The sequence below is a fragment of the Octodon degus genome, unplaced genomic scaffold (assembly GCF_000260255.1).
Source record: "Octodon degus isolate 3935 unplaced genomic scaffold, OctDeg1.0 scaffold00116, whole genome shotgun sequence".
NCBI lineage: Eukaryota > Metazoa > Chordata > Mammalia > Rodentia > Octodontidae > Octodon > Octodon degus.
In genome coordinates, this window is record NW_004524692.1 from 2,195,012 (window position 1) to 2,206,102 (window position 11,091).

Below are 11,091 nucleotides of genomic sequence, written 5' to 3' on the forward strand. Positions count from 1 at the left end.
TTTTTACATTGGAATGGGTCATATTTGCCTAGCAGAGTTGACTATGGGTATATAAAGTCCTGGGGGAAGCGGATTAGAAAAATAAACTGAATTTTCAAGATTTATTGATTTTTGTGATTCCCAGAATTTAGCATGAGACAAAATTTCGAAAGTAATTTTGATAAATAAGCTTCATGAATTTTTGCCTCCGTCATTTCTTCAGTTTAACTTCTGCTAAGTCTGACCTTTTGGGACATGGCATGTTTTAGATAATTAGGTAGATCATTGGCTATGGCCAGTTGATGTATCTGATCTGCCGTGAAGCCAGTGCAGCAAAAAATATCCACATGCACAAAAGTTCATGGCAGAGTGAAAGAGAACATAGACTCTCAGAAACTTTGTTTAAACAATGAAAGGAAATTGTAGATACTCAGACCATCTCAAGGGAGGGTTCTGAAACTAATGAGGAGGTTTATATATAACACAACAGATTAGGGACAGGAAACAAAATATTGAATCCAGGTGTAACGTACTTAGAAAAGACTGATGGGTATAGGAAACTGGTTAGAATTTTCAACCTTGAATTCCCTCCTCTGGAAAAAGTTTTAAGATTATCTACATAGCATTTGTTACTTATCATTTTTTCTTGGTCTACAATTTAACATTAGGTAACTGCAAATTTTTAAGCTAGTTATTACTTATTCATACATAAGGCAACTGATATTCATAATTGTTGAGTGAGTTGTATAGGTAAATCTTAAATTCCTTACGTATTCATAGCTCTATGTATTAGCTAAGCAAATGGGTATTTTTTAAGAGTTTAATTCTAGGATATTACAGAAGCATATAGAGCTTTAAAAAATTACTTAAGACTCTTATTCATATTAATATGACTTCAGTCCTCTGTTAAAGTCCTGGTCATTTGCAATTCTACTTTGTAAGTGCACATATTTTAAAGATCATTTTCAACTCACTTAGAGGTCCTTGGAAAAGACTCAGGTCAGTGAGGTAAAATGTTCTAACAGATCTAAGATTAAGTACCAATAGGTGATGAGCCTTTAATACAAATGATGCTGTGCAGAATGACTTTTCATGGCAATTGTAATATAAATGAGTTGAGTTGCGTAGCCAATTCAGGCTTTAGGACAGTTTCAGTAGACACGTGCAAAATAGGGTGGTTGCATAAGTCTGAGCCAATGTCATCATCTACAGTAGATTTCAAACTCCTTGATGTTCTAGGTTTGGGCCCAGTTCTCTATCTTAGCACCATGGTAAATATTGGCAAAGTATATCATTTCTATAGTTATTAGTTTTTTCAGCTTGCACTATCACCCTTGCCTACATCTCGGTTATTTTAAGCTTTACACAATAAAGTAAGTACAAATCCAATGACAGTTTGTACTGTCATCTGTGTGTGTGTGTGTGTGTGTGTGTGCATGCACGTAGCCTTTTCAACCCAGTGTAATTTAAACTGTGACTTCATGCATAATAAAAATCTTAAAAATATTATGTCCAGCTTTCTTTGGTTATGACCTCCAATCCTTGGCAAGTTTGATAATATAAAATATATAAAATTGCCAGAGTCGAGAAATAAAGCACTCTTAAAAGAGGTTTCACCTATTCAAAAGTAAGATATTTTATATCTTGTTGAAAGTAGGGGCATGACTCCACCCTGGAGTGATCTTTTTGTGGACAGAGGCCAGAGCCCCAGGTTCTTTACAGTCATAGGATGCAGAGAAACAACTCCAACTCCAGATGCTTTGAAGAATGATGTTGATTTTTTCCTGACCATTTTCTTGGGTTAACTTTGGGGTTAACTGATGGTTCTACTTAATATTCCAAACAGGAAATTGCCCAGAAAGCCTCTCCAGATATTACTTTTTCTTTTCAAATGTCCATACTGCTGATAGGCACTGCCAATCCTTTTTGCCATCTTTAGTCAGTTTAGCTTCTTTCCCACTGACTTCCTTGTGAAGACAAGACCCATGATCTCCTTTCATTTATCACAAGTGGCCCTCTAGCTTCTGTTCTCGCCTACCAGACAGATTGCACTACTGTGAGTCAGCACCGTGTTTGCGGCCTTTGTGTGCCTGAGTGAGAAATTGCTCATTTTATGTTACCCCACTTTTCCTGTGAAACATTCTCTCCACCCACCTCCCAAGGATAAGGTTTTTCATCCCATTATGTATATAACCAACTTGTCTTTGCTGAGATTGACATAAGAATCACTTGTAGAGCTAAAATCAGAACTAGTCTATCTCTTGGTTTTTGGTTCGGTCTCTCTTTCTCTTCAATACCTCATTCTGGTTTCCAGAGCAGAACAATTTTCCATAGTTTAAAATCCAAGAACACTTTACTGAAGTCTATATTTAGTGACCATAAATGCCATTGATCTGTGGAAAACTTGGCTTTCAAAGTTCTATTATCTGAATTAAGAGTAGACTTTTGGAACAAGCTGCTGTGTGCTATGCCCTCACTCTGACCCTCTGTGGCTACCTGTCTTGATGTGAGCTGCCTCTGTGGATGGGATACAGAGCTCAGCTGGAGGCTGCATTCCAGGACTCTGTGGCTCTGGCCCAGCTGAGGGTGACCCTGGGCAGATGTGCCCTACCTGCCAGCAGTGAACGTCCCTCGCGCAAGCTCCATGGCCCTTGTTTGGCCTGCCTAAACAAATTGCGGCACTCTATCCTACTTTTCCCCCTAAGGAACAGGAGCAGTGATATACGCCTATGCATGTATTTCTACACATTTACTCACTTATAGACACTGCTTAGATAAGCATAAGACATAGGTCAAATGCATTTTACTCTAAGGGTCTCTTAAACTCTTCTCCTCTCTATACATGATTGCGTATCATCATGAACATAGGCGAGAGTGATATTACTAATGGGATAATTTTGCATGCAAATTTTTTTAAAGTAAATGGCTTGTGTATGTCCACAATTTATTTTTAGCAACAGACTACTTTGAATAAACTTCATAATCAGTCATGATTTACTCTAGTTCTGTGACATTACGGTTGAGAACTGTCGATTTGGAATGGGAGTGTAAATTTCTAAATTTTTTTCACTTCTCTTTTCTCTTCCCCACAGTCTTGCTAGCTGTGGATTGGAGAGCAATTACAAACTTCCCGGGGTTTGTGAGGGCTGCAGCCATCTATATTTCTCTGCAAAGAGTATATGGAATAAAAGTGTGCATTGCAGAGGCAGTTAAGTGAGCCAGATATAGCAAAGGAAGGCAGATAACGATATGGCCTCAGGCCCAACATGGCTGAAGTCATTCCTTCCTGACAAGACTAACGGCTCTTTTGCCCTGAAGGCCCTCAGTTCCGCAGAGCTCTGGGCTGTCATCCTTCTCTCCCTGAACACGTGAGGTCATTAAGAGAAATGCTGATGCCATGCTAGAGGCCATGATCTTCCCTGCCACCAGGTTGCAGCTGACACATGGATGACATTTCTTTGGTGTCAAATCCAGGCAGAGCGTTGTCCTACCTGTCCCAATATCTGTTGAAAATCAGCTCTTGGAAGGAATTTAATTGGTTCTACCTCAATTCAGATAAGACCGAGAAGCAAGGATAAAGTCACCACACAAGGGCAATGCTGGATTGCAAACAAACTTGGAAGAAGCCTGTGTGCTAACAACACTGAGAAAGACTGCGTGGATGTGAAGCTCTGAAGTAAATCATGATATGATGTGCATCTGATACCTAGCCGTAGTAATGTGCACATTTGCCCGAGGTAGCTTTGGGTGCATGTTGCAATGGCCATCCTACTAATGAGTATATGAACATATTTGGCTATTAGAAATTTAACTTCTGATATTAGAACCAATGGGCATAAGGTATTCTTGCAGAGCATAGGTGATTTTCCTTCTGTGCTCCACCTGTGAATGTTTCTTCTAGGTTTTCTTACTCTGTACATGACAACAAAGGACTCATTGTGCACCCACCAGCATATGAGTCCTCCATTCCTTCAGGTCGTTCATGTGGCTCTTCTGCTGGGCTTACATAGGAAGCCCAGGGCAACAGCACAGAGGAAGTTACTTTTGCTGTCTCCATAATGCTACACTGGGAGGCCCTTTGCTTACCTGGGCCTGCATTGCTGCCGGTTAGCAGGAACTGATCCCCAAATCGATGACGTGTTTACCACTGCCACTACCATATCTGTCATCAACCTTATCACAGCCTACATTAGCTATCATACATATATTCAATCCAAGCAGGTGTGTTTGCCTGTGTAAGTAGGAGTTACCCAGCAAGGTGAAGGAAGCCGTATAATCTCAGCTCTGGCCATTGGATAAATGACCCAAACATAGCAGCATCTATAAACCTGGAGGTTATGAGTGACAGAGATGGAATGAGAACACATGTTCTCCATGAATCACTCTTCTCCACACACGTGGCAGGAACAGCACCAGGTGAGACAAGCAATTCTCACATAGCCTTGTGCAGCCATATCGATATTTCACATGTACAACTGTATATTTATGAAGTTCTGTCTCAGGTATTATTTTAGGTAATGCTGTACACACACATAAGAAAAATCATTTTTCAGATATTCCAATTCCAATTTTACAGCTCAACCAAAGAGAAGCTCAGCAAGTTTAAACAAGTTATCTAAGCTTAAACAGTCTGTAAATACTTATTGTATATTGCCAGACCATTTTAATTCAAAGCATTGCTTTTTCATCACACAAAAGAACATGACAGTTGCTTCACACACACACACACACACACACACACACACAAAATCATAATTGGTACCATTTATCAGATTCTTAGCATGTGTCATAGAACCATTTAATTTTTAAAACATTCTTATGGGGTAAAATATCATATTATTATTTCCATTTTACATATGTAAATGAGGCTATGAACACCTATATGGCAGTGTAACTAAGAAGGGGAATCAATAGTTGGCCTCCACGGCTTTGAACCCCACACTCAAGTGCTTGTTCCTAGCTCCAGGACATCTGTCAAGTTCTACTGTCAGAATGTCAGTTTTCTCATTTTAAAAATATAGGAAATAAGGTTCCCCACCTCTGAGAATTGTTGTGATATTTTACGAAAAAATATATGTAACATATAAAATTAAGGTTCTAGGTACATAGAAGGAATTTAATAAATATTAACTTTTTTGTTATATTTCTGTTGAAAATTTTACTTAAAGACAGAAAGGAAGTTATTAGAGCAAAATTAGGGCTTATGGTAAAGTCTGAGCTCTTAACCAGCTGCACAGTTCTGCCCCTTGAAAAAGTCCTGCTTGGCTAAACCTATAATCTGACTTCTTTTATGATTATTTTTGTACATCCTAGGCTTTCAGAGAAAGGATTATCCACTGAAATCTAGATCTCTCTTACAAAGCTGCTCCACACTCTCCAGCCTTCACTGAGCTTGAGGTTATGTATTTAGTCTTTTGACAATTTACTGAATTCTACTGGGACATATGTTGAGTATGTCTCTTCAATTAGACTGCACTTCCTTCAGAGGTAAGAGCATTCTTGCCTCTCTTACGATGATTACTTCTGAGATAAATGCAAAGTTGAATTTTAACAGAAGGAAAGGGCGAGAAACTTTTTTTCACTTAGTTCATCCTCTTTCTGGTGAATTAACACCTACTCATCCTTAATCTTTGTGGGTGGCATGGTTGCTAACCAACTTCTATTTCAGCCATCTCTGTCAGAAGGTAACTCAGGCCAGCCTTCCACAGTATCAAGGACTTTCTCTTTCTGGCCACCATTATTGGCTCAGGTACAGGCATGTGATCCAAGGTTAGCTTATGAAGCAAAGAAGAGAAAGAGAGAGAGAGAGAGAGAGAGAGAGAGAGAGAGAGAGAGAGAGACAGAGAGACAGAGAGACAGAGACAGAGACAGACAGAGAGAGAGAGGTGGAGGATGGGGCAAAGAAGTGAGGTTGGAAAAGAAAAAGAGAGCAGAAGAGACACAGAAAGAGAGACTGCTGAGTTACATAATTCAGCTATGCCCAAAGCAAGCATGCCCATGAATTTCTTATACTTAATGTTTATTTAACTGAGTGGACTTTTTATCATTTGCAACCCAAACAATTATGGCAAGTATACAGCATACTTACTTGAGTAACTGATACTAAATCTTGACATTAAATCGGCATATTAATCTTGAATAACTGATGTTAAATTTCCATGGTATCTGTTGCCTCATAGGAGTTTGGTAAGAGAGGGGATGGCTATCTTCTGTTCATTCTTTGCCCAGGCAGGCTGATTCTGGCAGCTTGCTTCAAGAATTCTTCATAATAAGGACTTAGAAGACAATCATAAGTCAGTTTAAATTAAGTTTTCTGGAATAGGTCTAATCTAATGAGGTCATTAACACAGGGTGACATACCAGGGCTGCCTGATAGCATCATCGAATAAGGGCTGACTTCTCCTTCTATGAGAATGTGGCATGCACGCGGCACACAGGCCAACACCTTGTGAACTGGAGATGTAAGAGAGTGATGAAATAGACATTAATTTGCAGTCCAGACGGGATGAGTGTAAAATAATGCCTCTTGGTATGACTTCCTGTTGGTCTCTATTAATGAAACCAGTGACATCTTTTACTGAGAGCAAAAGTGCACAGATGTGGCAGGGCTCTCGCTGCACTTACGTGTCAAAGCAGGACTGTGCAGAAGCCTGTGACGTTGGCCATGAATAGGCCCAGTTTCTGCGTGTGAGGTGGCACAAGCAAGCTCCGTGGTTAAAGACTTGTGCTGCAGAACCCCTTGCTGTGTTTCCCCCTGTGGCCACAGGCATGCACGAGTGAGGGAGCCCTGGGCTATCAGTCAGGGCTGATCCTCTGACTGGCCTGGCACTGTGCTTCATGCAGCTTGGCTACACAGCCCTCAGCTTTGGCAAAATGCTCAGTGGTGGTTGGATAAACTTCACCATTTCATTCTTATGTATAAATCCAACACTGGCTTTTCAAATGTTGTTGAACACGGCTTCAGCATGTAACTGATAATAGTGTAGTGTGTGATAAAATGATCTTTCAAGTGGGAACAGTTGGTAGCACTCGTAGGGACATTTTAATGGATGTACAATGAAGAAAGGTGTAGTCTTGAGGTGACATTGCAAATGTCCTGCATTTGCAAATGTCCTCTTGTACAAAGGATGTGTTCCAGTTGCTTCTCCTTGGGATCCACGAAGGTGTGCTCTCTGAAGCCACACTTCCTATAGCTTATCTTAAGCCAACAGCTGAGCAAGACATGATCCTAGGCCTAGCTCGTTCCTTCCTGATGCAGAAGTCCTCTCATGGAGAGCTTCGGTTGTTGACTGTGGCACTTGGCTGAGAAGATCTCTACCATCTGTGGCCCTTCTTACCTATTTTTCTTTCTCTGTCTTCATTTACTACAGTCACTTTCGCATCACCTATTTTGCCCTCTCCTCTTCATAGGTATTTCCTGCAACAAATATTTTAAACAACTGATTCTGTTTTAGCATCTGTTTCACATAGGCTGACATTGCTGAGAGCAGTACTGAGAACCCTCTAGAAAAGAGGCAGCCACTCTGGTAAGAAGGAACTCAGCCTGAGTGTGAGTGGTGACTGACGAACACCAGGAATGTTTAAATTTAAAAATATCTTATTAGACTAAGACACATTGCATAAACAATGGGAAAAGCATATTTGAAGCAAAGGAAAGTGTTTTGAGGGGCTAGCAATGGCACTGTGCTTTGTACTGTAATATGTTTAAAAGATTTTTATTTATTGATTTATTTGGTACATGGTCTCACTATGCAGCTCAGACTCAGATTGGTCCTCCTGTCTCAGCCTCCTCAGGGCTGGGACTACAGACGTGTCCCACCATGCCCAGTCTCAGTGGCCAGCATAGCATGCCTGGGGTTCTGGGGCCAGCATGGCATGAGGTAACAGGATTGAACTCAGTTTCTTGTGCTTGCCAGGTAGTCACTTAGACCACCGAGCTATCTCCCCAGACTTGTAATAATTTATAAATTTAAATATTCACCATATTTTTTCTCATTTTTATGTATTTAATACAGGGACTCACTACTCAGCTCAGACTCTTAGTGATCTTCTTTTTAGCCTCCCAGCGCTGGGATAACAGGCATGTGCATCTCATCCAGACTCAGTGGCCAGCTCAGAGCACCCAAGGGTTGGGTCCAGGGAGCATGTGGGAGAGGGGATGGAACCCTGGTCCCCAAGCTCCCCTAAACAGGTGCTTTAGACCACTGAGCTATCTTGCCAGCCCATAACCATACTTTTTCACTGCCACTTACTCATCAATCATTTTGCAGTAAATTCTGCCAAGGGAAACCATGACAGTGTGTCCTCATCTAATTTCTTCTACGGATCTGGCACCATGGGACAACTCACTTTTCCGCAAAGTCAAAATGACCGTGAAAGTAAATAGTTTGAATCAACTCAAGACACTGAGGTAACCATGACAGCACCATCAAAGATAAACAGGAAGGAGGGCTTCCAGAACTGTTTTAGAAAGTTTCAAGAATAGTGAGGGCTAAGTGTGATTGTAGTAGGCATGGAAGGGAGTATTTCGGGGCGGGAGGGCTGAATGGCAATATGTCTTTTACTATAATATTAAAAATAAACAACTATTGACCACATTTTTTGATCCTAAACCATAGTATAATGGGAAAAGGACGTTATAAAGTCAAGGTGATGGCCCAACTGATCAATATTGCACCCATATTTACCCATGAAAAAGTCCTAGTAGATGGAAATGACCTTGCTAATTTGCTTATTAGCCAACTGGAGTGAGAGGGAGGTCTATAGACAGTGAAGCTATATGGTCACTCCAGGGTTGTACGGATGCTTTGAAAATGGACACCACATTCCTGCGGGCTATTAAGGCCTACGTCTGTTTGAAGGAGAGGTTGTCTCCCACAGCAGGAAAAGTGGACTCCGAGCTCGATACTTTAGGTCACAGAGCTTCAGAGATCTTTAAAGGATCAGAGAGGTCAGGTTTGTCATGCTGAAGTCAAACTTCATGGGGAAACCTGAGCCAATGAAATACAAGATAAAGAATTCTTGGTGAAGGGTTCTGAGGACTTTGGCCCTCAGAGAGATGGTTCAGTCCTCCAGAGACAGATGTAACCTTTCACCATCTATGGAGTGTTATGGTTTGTGTCTAGTTATCCTCTCAAAGCTTCATGCAATCATGGGGTGGCTTCTAGAGTTTGTGATTAAGTCTTCATCTAATGCTGGGATTATGGGTATGAGTGCTGCACTGTAGGGTAGATAATCTGCATACAAATGTAATGGGGGCAACAGGCTAGCTGGCTGCTGCAGCTGCCCCTCCCTTTGCTCTTTGCTATTTTCAGCCACCATGAACGGCTGCTCTCTGCCATGTGCCACTTTGCCTGGGAGCCAGCCGAGTATGGACTGAAACCTCCACAAACTGTGAGGTAAATAAACCTTTCCTTCCTTAATTTTTGGTGTCAGGTATTTTGTCACAGTAATGAGAGAAGAGTAACTAAGACTTAGAGTTGTTGCAGAGGTTGTTTCATAATGAAGGAAAGATCCTTGGTTCAGGAGCTAATTTGCCTTTCTGGCTGCCATTCCAGGAGTGAGAGAAATAGGTAAGACACCAACTGTCCAGACTATGGGAGAGAAATTGTGTGAATTTTTAATACTTTAGCACTTTATCTAAGTTTCTGTAAAGGTCTACTGAGTGGGATTTTGTGATTTCCTATCCAAAAGACAAGTTTTCCATTGAAACGATCATATCATTTTTGTCTCTTTATTTTATTGATGTCGTGTAGTGTATTATTTCATTTTCAGGCATTGAACCAAATCTACATTCCTGGACATGTATTCAATTCCTCTTATATTCTCTTGCATTTGGTTTGCTTATATTTTGCTGAGGATTTTCATGTATTAGTCTCATGAGACATTGGTCTGTGGTTTTCTTGTGCTGCATTGCTAGCTTGGGGTTCAAGTACTACTTATTGCTATAGTTTATGTGTTGTTCCTCAAAGCCTCATGCGGTCACACATGGGACTTTTGTAGGTACTTAAATAACAGCAGCATAATCATCATCAGTGGAGCCAAATATATCTTTCCTTTATTAATTTATGGTGTGAGGTATGGAATGCCAGTGAGGAAAAATCAACTAAGATATATATAGTATAAAACTCAACTTATAGAACAAGTTATTTGTATTCTCTCTTCTATACTTTGAAAAAAAATGTTGAAGGACTGATATTACTTTTTTCTGCAGAAGATTATAGAAATCACTGATGAGGCTGTCTTAATATAGGCTTTCTTTTGTAGGTAGTTTTTAACTATTAATTTAATTTCTCTACTGTTACAGGGTTTATTTAAATAGGTGATTTCTTCTTCAGCTACTTTTGGTACTTTAAATGTTTCTATGAACTTGTCCTGCACTTAAGTCATTTAATTTATCAATACACAATTGTACACATTGTTCCTTCATACCCATTTTTGTATCTGTGTGGTTCATTGCAGTGTCCTCTCATCCGTTTCTGATTTTTCATAATTTAATTGGTGTCTCCTTTTCTTGGTCACTGTAACTAAAGTTTTGTCAATTTCTTTGAGCTTTTCAGAATATTAATTAATTAATTAATTAATTGGTACTGGGGATCAAACTCAGGACCTTGCACTTGCCAGGCAGGCACTTAAGCCACTTAGTTATCTCCACAATCCTTCATTTATTTTTATCTACTGTTTTCTTATTATCTATTTAATTTGTTTCTGTTTTAACATTTAGTATTTGACATGTTCTGTTTTCTTTTTCCTTTATACTTACCATAGTCTATTTTTCTTATGTATTAAGGTGAATGTTTGGGTTACTGATTTGAGGTGTTTCTTTTAAACATAACTAATTAGGGCAGGAAATTATCTTTTAATAAGTGCTTTAGCTACATCCGTATTTTGGTATTTTGAATCTTCATTTCCATTCATCACAAAGGATTTTTAATTTCCATTTTGAGAAGGATGTATCTACTGCTACATTTGGTATAATGTCTTATAGGATACACAGGCCTAATTTCTCTCTCTCTTCTTTCTTTCTTTCTTTCTTTCTTTCTTTCTTTCTTTCTTTCTTTCTTTCTTTCTTTCTTTGTTTCTTCTTTCTTTCTTTCTCTTTCTTTCTTTCTT